This window comes from Octopus sinensis, linkage group LG20 (genome assembly GCF_006345805.1).
Source record: "Octopus sinensis linkage group LG20, ASM634580v1, whole genome shotgun sequence".
Lineage (NCBI taxonomy): Eukaryota > Metazoa > Mollusca > Cephalopoda > Octopoda > Octopodidae > Octopus > Octopus sinensis.
Genome location: NC_043016.1, coordinates 31,721,745 through 31,731,744, shown reverse-complemented (window position 1 = coordinate 31,731,744; position 10,000 = coordinate 31,721,745). Strand labels below are relative to the sequence as shown.

The window sequence follows — 10,000 nt, the reverse complement described above, 5'->3', positions numbered from 1 at the left end:
TTAGTCAAACAAATCATTCCAGATATGTTTTTTTTAAGCCAGTGCCGAAGCACAAAATTATGGGAATGAATGTAAACACACCAACACCGGTTGTCAAGCGGTGATAGGGGGAACAAATACAGATACAAAGACACACACATAAATATATATACATGCATGCATACACATACTCACACACACACACACACACATGCATACATACATACATACATACATACAAACAAACATACATACATACATACATATATATATACTTCAGTTAGCGGTTGTATTAACTACATGAAGAAATGGTTTCATCCAAGGAATTACTGGTTCAATACCTGCTATTATGAATCCATAAACACATATAAAACATTCAAAGCTATATTTTTCCCCTCTGAGTACTAACTGAAACAACTGTAAGTGAAGATGATTACTCTGCTGTTAATAACAGACAATTATTAAATTGAGATGCAGCACAGAATTTTATCAGTGAACAGGTCGCGGTCTGAAAGTGACGAAAATATTTTGGCAAATTAAATTTAAATGTTGAAGTGAATCTAACGGTTTTTGTGTGTTTCTTAAATGGCTTATAAACACCTTCCACGCTGCAATTGTTTTCGTTCCAGCACACGATCTCAGATCAAATCACTTGCTATGCAAGTACATCTCCATAATTCCCAATCTCCATTTTCTTTTTCTTCTTATATTCTTCTTTTATTTGTTTCAGTCATTTGACTGTGGCCATGCTGGAGTACCATCTTTAGTCAAGCAAATCGATCCCAGGACTTATTCTTTGTAAGACTAGTACTTATTCTATCAGTCTCTTTTGCTGAACCACTAAGTTACACACCAGCATCGGTTGTCAAGCGATGTTGTGGGGACAAACAAAGACACACACACAAACACACACACACATATGACGAGCTACTTTCAGTTTCTGTCTACCAAATCCATTCACAAAGCTTTGGTCGGTCTGAGACTATAGCAGAAGTCACTTTCGCAAGGTGTCTCACAGTGGGACTGAATTTGGAACCATGTGGTTATATAAGCATAAAGACATCAGTAATGTAACAACAACACCAATAAAACAACTTGCACATTTTTCCCAAGAATATATTCTCACTCTTTGTTCTGGAAAACACTTTCACATGTTTTTATTTATCTATTTATTCTATTTATTTATTCATTCTATGTGGTTTATTCATGTGGTTATATAGGCGCAGGTGTGGCTTTGTAGCATGTAGCTTGCTTACCAACCACATGGTTCTGGATTCAGTCCCACTAGGTGGCATCTTGGACAAGTGTCTTCTACTATAGCCTCGGGCCAACCAAAGCCTTGTGAGTGGATTTGGTAGATGGAAATTGAAAGAAACCCGTCGTATATATATATATATATATATATATTTCTTTACTACCCACAAGGGGCTAAACACAGAGGGGACAAACAAGGACAGACAAAAGGATTAAGTCGATTACATCGATCCCAGTGCGTAACTGGTACTTAATTTATCGACCCCGAAAGGATGAAAGGCAAAGTCGACCTCGGCGGAATTTGAACTTGGAACGCAACGACAGACGAAATACGGCTACGCATTTCGCCCGGCGTGCTAACGTTTCCGCCAGCTTGCCGCCTTATATATATATGTGAATGTGTGTATGTGTGTGTGAGTGTGTGTATGCATGTATGTTTGTGTGTTTGTGTTTGTACCCCTACCATCACTTGACAACCAATGTTAGTGTGTTTACGTACCTGTAACTTAGCGGTTTGGCAAAAGCGATTGATAGAATAAGTACTAGGCTTACAAAGAATAAGTCCTGGGGTCAATTTGTTCGACTAAAGGCAGTGCTCCAGCATGACTGCAGTCAAGTGACTGAAACAAATAAAAGAATAAATCTACTGTCCAACAAATGGGAACATGAAACTCTGAGTAACAGGTTTTGTTATATATCTGCTGCTTTTAAATAAAGCATATTACTCTACGTCTGGTATTTGAGTACTCTTTTTTCCACCTTGTTTCACATTTATGTGCTTACTCCGGTATATATATTATATATATATATATATATCCATTCAAAATGTGACTGCGTGTGTACCGTTGGTGATTTTTTTCCTCCATCTTCCCTTCTTTGGATCTTTCCTTTTCCTATGTTTCTGATGAAGAGCTCCGCTCGAAACGTTAAACCCTCCTTCTTTCCTTCTTTCCTGAGTGTCCAATAATACTATACTTGTTCCACGTCCTTGCGTTGTTGTGTTTACTCTTTGTGTTTTCATGTTTGGATTAACTTTATATATATATATATATATATATATATATATATATACACGCACACACACACACACATACGCATGTGATGGACTTCTTTCAGTTTATATCCACCAAATCCACTCACAAGACACTTTCCCAAATTTCCATGCAATGGGACTGAACCCAGAACCATGTGGTTGGGAAGCAAGTTTCTTACCACACAGCCAACCTGCACATATATAAATCCTTAAAATCCTTAAAAATGTTTTAGCCCGAAGGCCGCGGCCATGCTGGGGGCATAAATAAATCTTCTATTGTTTATCTTTTACTTGTTTTTGTCAACAGACTGTGGCCATACTGGGGCACTGCCCAGAAAGGTTTAGGCAAACAAATTGATGGCAATTTTTTGAGTCCTTGGAGCTGCATCTGGAGGCACCTGAAGTGGAACTATATTTAGCTGCACCTGGTGAAGCAGTTGCCTATGGTGCTGGGACAGCTGCTTCATGGACCTGAAATTGTTGTTGTTCATTCTACAGCTGTCTGCAACTATCTCTCTTTCTCTTTCTCTGCCTTTTAAGTTCCTCAGAGCAAAAATCCCTTGAGTGGATTTTATTGCCACAAGTGTAACAGTTGGCCATTCTACCCTCTGCTGAAAGTCTCAGTCCTTTAGTTTCAGCTCTGAAATAATTATTCCACTAAAATTTAGGCTAATATTATGGAACTGGTAAGCCAGAGAGAGAGAGAGAGAGCTGCACCAGATACCAGTTTGATTTGGTTTGATTTCTATGGCTGGATGCCCTTCCTAAAGCCAACTGCTCCAAGAGTGTAATAGGGGTTCTTTTGGTTCCACTGGCTTGATGGGACTTCTCAAGCACTGCATATCACCAAAGATCTTGGTCACTTGTCATCACCTCTGTGAGGATCAACATTTGAAGATCATGTTACACCACCTTGTCCCATGTTTTTCTGGGTCTACCTCTTCCACAGGTTGAGATAAAACCAATTCATTGAGACAAGGAAGCCAAGGCAAATCGTCTGGATACAGTTGCCAAGGATCACCAGGGAAATAAATGTCCTTTGTTTTAAATATTAGTCCTGAGAGATGATAAAGTAATGAGTAAAGAAATGGAGAAATTATCTAAATATAAAGATCTGGAAGTAACCAGGATGTAGCTACTATAAAAGAGGCATTCTATGTAATAATAGAATTGATTACAAAGACAATTGACAAATACATAACCAAAACCCAAGGACTTGCTTATATCTACAACATACAAAAAATAAGGTTTCTAGGCACTGCTCTTCAAACCAATGCTTAGCAGAACATTTTTTATCTACCCAAGATCCACAGTAGTAGTAGTAGTAGTAGTAGTAGTAGTAGTAGTAGTAGTAGTAGTAGTAGTAGTAGTAGTGGTAGTAGTAGTAGTAGTAGTAGTAGTAGTAGTCCTTTTTACTATTGGCACAAGGCCTGAAATTTTGTGGAGGTGGGGGCTAGTTTATTACATCAAGCCCAGTACTCAACTGGTACCTATTTTATTAACTCCGAAAGGATGAAAGACAAAGTCGACCTCAGGGGAATTTGAATTCAAAATGTAAAAATGGACAAAATGCTGAATGGAGTTTTGTCTGGTGCACTGCTTTGGTAATAATAATAATATAATAATAATAATAATAATAATAATAATAATAATAATATAATAATAATAATAATAATAATAATAATAATAATAATAATAATAATAATAACAACAAGCTGGCCTCCATGCACCATTCAAGCGTGATCGTTACCTGAATCGCCTTACAGGCACTTGTGCTGGTGGCATGTGAAAAAACATTCAAGCAAGGTCGTTGCTAGTGCAGCTGAACTGGATTCTGTGCAGGTGGCACATAAAAAGCACCATTTGAGTGTGGCCATTGCCAGTACTGCCTGACTGGCCCTCGTGCTGGTGGCATGTAAAAGCACCCACTACACTCTTGGAGTGGTTGGCGTTAGGAAGGGCATCCAGCTGTAGAAATTCTGCCAGATCAGATTGGAGCCTGGTACAGCCATCTGGTTCGCCAGTCCTCAGTCAAACCGTCCAACCCATGCTAGCATGGAAAGCGGACGTTAAATGATGATGATGATGATGATGATGATGATGATGATGAATAATGACAATGTGGTAAGAATGATCGATTGGGAGGTCTGTGGAAATTTTAGTCAAGAAAGATTGAAGATGTGGCATGACCAAATCCCAGAAAGAGTTATTGAGAATGAAGATTGCAAAAATCCAATGGAATGCAATGACCATCAGATTAGATATTGGAAACCTGACATTGTTGTGATGGAGAGGGAAAAAAAAAAACATGTCTGACCTGATAATTGACAAAGCATGTCCTGGTGATAACAGGATCAAAGAAAAAAGTAAAAGTTAACTGTGATGAATTGAAGAGGGAAATATGCAGGTTGAAAGCAATGAAGAGAGTTAGACATAATACCAATAATGATTGGCATGCTTAGAAGTACCAGCACTCATCTACCAACATGGTTCAAAAAAGACTGGTACAAATGTAAAGATAGAACACCTACAAAAATCGTCATTGCTTGGAACTGAAAGAGTTCTTCACAGGGTTCTTGATGCATGATCAGTAAACAAGTGTCACCTTAGTCTGCTGGCTGTGAACAGCTGACACTTTCCTCCATACCTAGCAAAATAAGCTGAGATATTTCATCAAATAATAATTATAATGATAATGAGTAATGATATAGACAAATGATTGAAGGTCATTAGACTAGAATGTCCTAAAGAGCATCTATAGAAATTTTGCTTCTTAAGAACAGAAAAGGGTTTTGAGCAATTGAAAGCTTGTGGATATCTAAGGTTATAGGAAGTAATTTGATACCTATGTAAATTCCATCAGGAATAAGATCAAACCTGAGTCAAAACAAATTATAATAACTGTTTCTAATGTAGGCACACGGCCAGAAATTTTGAGATGAATGTTAGGCAATAATTTCAACCCCAGAACTAGAGTAGTACTTTCATCTTATTGATCTGGAAAGATGAAAAGCAAAGTTGACTGTAGCAAAGTTGGTATTAAAAAATATTAATATTTCCACGTACTTCTATTTTCTCAAGCAAATGGTAATAATAATGAAAAATGGAAAAAAAGAAAACAATAAAAAATCAGCAGTAAAAGAAGTAACACAAATATAACAAAGTGTAATAAAAAATATGCTATAAAATGGTGCCAATTATAAAAAAAGCACTAAACCAATAGATAACGGGTTAATTGCAAGAAATCAGGAAAAATAAGAACAGCCTTTATTCACTCTGTTGAGAAAAGCAATGGACACAAGCTCCTCAAGCAACTAAAACATGGCCAAGGTCGTTTGACTTGTTGGAAATAACAGTCAGATCTCCTTTATATCACACCAAATTGTCTTTAAAAAAAGGACTATTTTTGGATAGTATAGTCCTGAATAAAAGACTGGAATGTAGCTGGTCATAGGTTTTCTTAATTGTGCTTGACCTGGTTGGGGGTGGAGATAGGGTGGGGTGCAACTAAACTATATAAATATATACTGTCATACACATGCATTATATCTTTTATATTCTATTTTCTATTTGTTTCAGTCATTTGACTGAAGCCATGCTGGAGCAACGCCTTGAAGAATTTTTAGAATTTTTAGTCGAATGAACCAACCACACTACTTTTGTGTTTTTAAGCTCAGTAATTTTTCTCTTGATCTCTCTTGCCTAACCACTAAGTTACAGGGATGTGAACACACCAACATCAGTTGTCAAATGGTGGTGGTGGAGGTGGGTGGAATACAGACACAAACACACAAACACACACACACACACACATATACAACAGACTTGTTTCGGTTTCCGTCTACCAAATCCACTCACAAGGTTTTGGTCAGCCCAAAACTATAGTAGAAGATACTTCCCCAAGGTGCCACACAGTGGGACTGAACCCGGAACCATGTGGTTGGGAAGCAAGCTTCTTACTACACAGCCACAGCTGTGCTTATATATATACATATGTATGTATGTATGTATGTATGTATGTCTGTATGTATGTATGTATGTATGTATGCATATCTTATATACAACATCAGCAAGACCCATTGAGGGAGTATCTACATGGTTGCTCAACTTACTAAAAATAGCTGTTCAAGCAACCTTGAAATCACATTCTGTTAACTTAAGAAAGGAGCAGATACATTAGATAGTACAATAAACAACCTGTTATCTGGTACTCATATAAACAGAATTCTCAAACAATGGACACCCAGAGTAAAGCAAAACATCAAGTGTGGCTGATTGAAGTTGAGAGAATTTGTATTAATTTGTGTTAATTATCATTAGAAAAGGAAATTACCGTTGTATCTAAAATGGACTGTTGCTTCTCGAAGCACAGGTTCAGTATTTTATTTTGCTGCATTTACAGTACAAACATTCTATTAGGTAAATAAAACATGTTCTTAAATTTTATACTGTTATTTCTTCCTATTTCTACCATATATTCAGAATGTTAATGATAATACTGATGAATGTATAGAGTTTTAATGAGTTCTGTCAAGTGCTGTGGTAATTTAAGTAATGATCAGATGTCTGGAAAATTCAATAATTCAACAACCCTTAGGTCCCAGGGATGTCAGAGAAAAGGTCAGTTTCGCTGCATAATACCATGAAAAAATAGGGGTTCTTATGACAAGCATAAACTTGATCAGTGGTTCTCAACCAAGATCCATATGGCCCTTGGGAGTCCATATAAGAATCTGCTGTTAAACTTTATGAGCAATAAGTTGGTTATATTTCTACAATACACAAAATATTTTAACAATTTTTTCCATACAATTCCTAATAATATTTATTTATAAAAATATAATATGAATTTTTTAAACATGGAATGGCTATGAGGGTCCATCCACAGCCAAAGAATAGTTGAGAACCATTACTCTTGATGATCAGTGTGCTCACTCAGGGCTAACTCTGAGGCTAAACAGCAATATCCACAACACAAAGCAAAGAGCGAGGTCATTGCCAGTACTGCCTGACTGGGCACGTAAAAAGCACCCACTACACTCTCGGAGTGGTTGGCATTAGGAAGGGCATCCAGCTGTAGAAACTCTGCTAGATCAAGATTAGGAACTTGTTGAACTAAGTTACCAAGCACAAAGAAGCACCACCGAAAAATGGACATGACACAGACGCACATAGTTTTATACCTATTATTATTGGAGCAACAGGGTATGTACCAAGCTGCCAGGAGCAAAGTATGACTGAACTTGGGTCGTTGGGGAAAGAATGCTACTCCATAATTCATACGATACTAAAAATTTGCAAAAGCTTCTTAAGATTTAAAGGATGTTGAACAAAACAAAACTTCCCTTCACAACCTTGCTACCAAGTAGGTGGCCAGACAAAATTAATGCTAAATGAAAAAAGAGAGAAGGAAAACATACACACATACAATATATACAGACATTCATACACACATACATAAATACATACATATAGGTGCAGGAGTGGCTGTGCGGTAAGTAGCTTGCTTACCAACCACATAGTTCCGGGTTCAGTCCCCCTGCGTGACACCTCAGGCAAGTGTCTTCTACTATAGCCTCAGGCCAACCAAAGCCTTGTGAGTGGATTTGGATGATGAAAACTGAAAGATGCCCGTTGTATATATAAATTTATATATGTGTGTGTGTGTTTATCCCCCCCACCACCACTTGACAACTGATGCTAGTGTGTTTATGTCCCCATAACTTAGCAGATCAGTAAAAGAGACTGATAGAATAAGTACTAGGCTTACAAAGAATTAGTCCTGGGGTCAATTTGTTTAACTAAAGGCAGTGCTCTAGCATGACCGCAATCAAATGACTGAAACGAATGAAAGAATAAAAGAAGAGAAATACACACGCACACACACATACACACATACACACATTCATACATACATACATACATGTACACACATACATACACACATACATACATACATACATACATACATACATACATACATGCATGCATGCACATGTACATACATACATACATACATACATACATACATACATACATACATACATACATACATACATACATACATACATACATACATACATACATACATACATACATACATACATACATACATACATACATACATACATACATACATACATACATACATACATACATACATACATACATACATACATACATACATACATACATACATACATACATACATACATACATACATACATACATACATACATACATACATACATACATACATACATACATACATACATACATACATACATACATACATACATACATACATACATACATACATACATACATACATACATACATACATACATACATACATACATACATACATACATACATACATACATACATACATACATACATACATACATACATACATACATACATACATACATACATACATACATACATACATACATACATACATACATACATACATACATACATACATACATACATACATACATACATACATACATACATACATACATACATACATACATACATACATACATACATACATACATACATACATACATACATACATACATACATACATACATACATACATACATACATACATACATACATACATACATACATACATACATACATACATACATACATACATACATACATACATACATACATACATACATACATACATACATACATACATACATACATACATACATACATACATACATACATACATACATACATACATACATACATACATACATACATACATACATACATACATACATACATACATACATACATACATACATACATACATACATACATACATACATACATACATACATACATACATACATACATACATACATACATACATACATACATACATACATACATACATACATACATACATACATACATACATACATACATACATACATACATACATACATACATACATACATACATACATACATACATACATACATACATACATACATACATACATACATACATACATACATACATACATACATACATACATACATACATACATACATACATACATACATACATACATACATACATACATACATACATACATACATACATACATACATACATACATACATACATACATACATACATACATACATACATACATACATACATACATACATACATACATACATACATACATACATACATACATACATACATACATACATACATACATACATACCAATAATAATTGGTAAACTTAGTTTTGCAAGTAAATACCTAAGTGTCAGTCTGGATAAGCTTGGATTTTCAGAAAATGAAATCAACCAACTGTATCATGGATTAGAAATACAATTTGTAAGTGGAACAGTAGAACTATGCGAGACTTTTCTCAGGATTAAAATGTTACATTGTTTCCATTATCTACATTCCAACGAAGGAGCTTTGTATCTTTGTTAGAAACCAGCTCTTTCTTCAGAGGAAGAATTTAAATGGTTAAATACAGAAGAGATATGCATACATACTTACATATTTACATACATGCATTCATACATACATACATACATACATACATACATACATACATACGTGCATGCATGCATGCATACATACATACATACATACATACATACATATGTATGTACGTACATACACATGTATGTACGTACATACATACATACATACATAATTCCTACATACATGCATACATACATA

The 10,000-nt window shown here is 35.5% G+C and overlaps 1 protein-coding gene across 3 annotated transcripts in view; it reads right to left on the bottom strand.

The window, feature by feature from the left end:
* Positions 1 to 10,000, bottom strand: part of LOC115222620 (glutaredoxin domain-containing cysteine-rich protein CG31559-like) — a 119,572-nt gene that overhangs the window by 26,503 nt on the left and 83,069 nt on the right. The gene's annotated exons all lie outside the window — the stretch shown is intronic.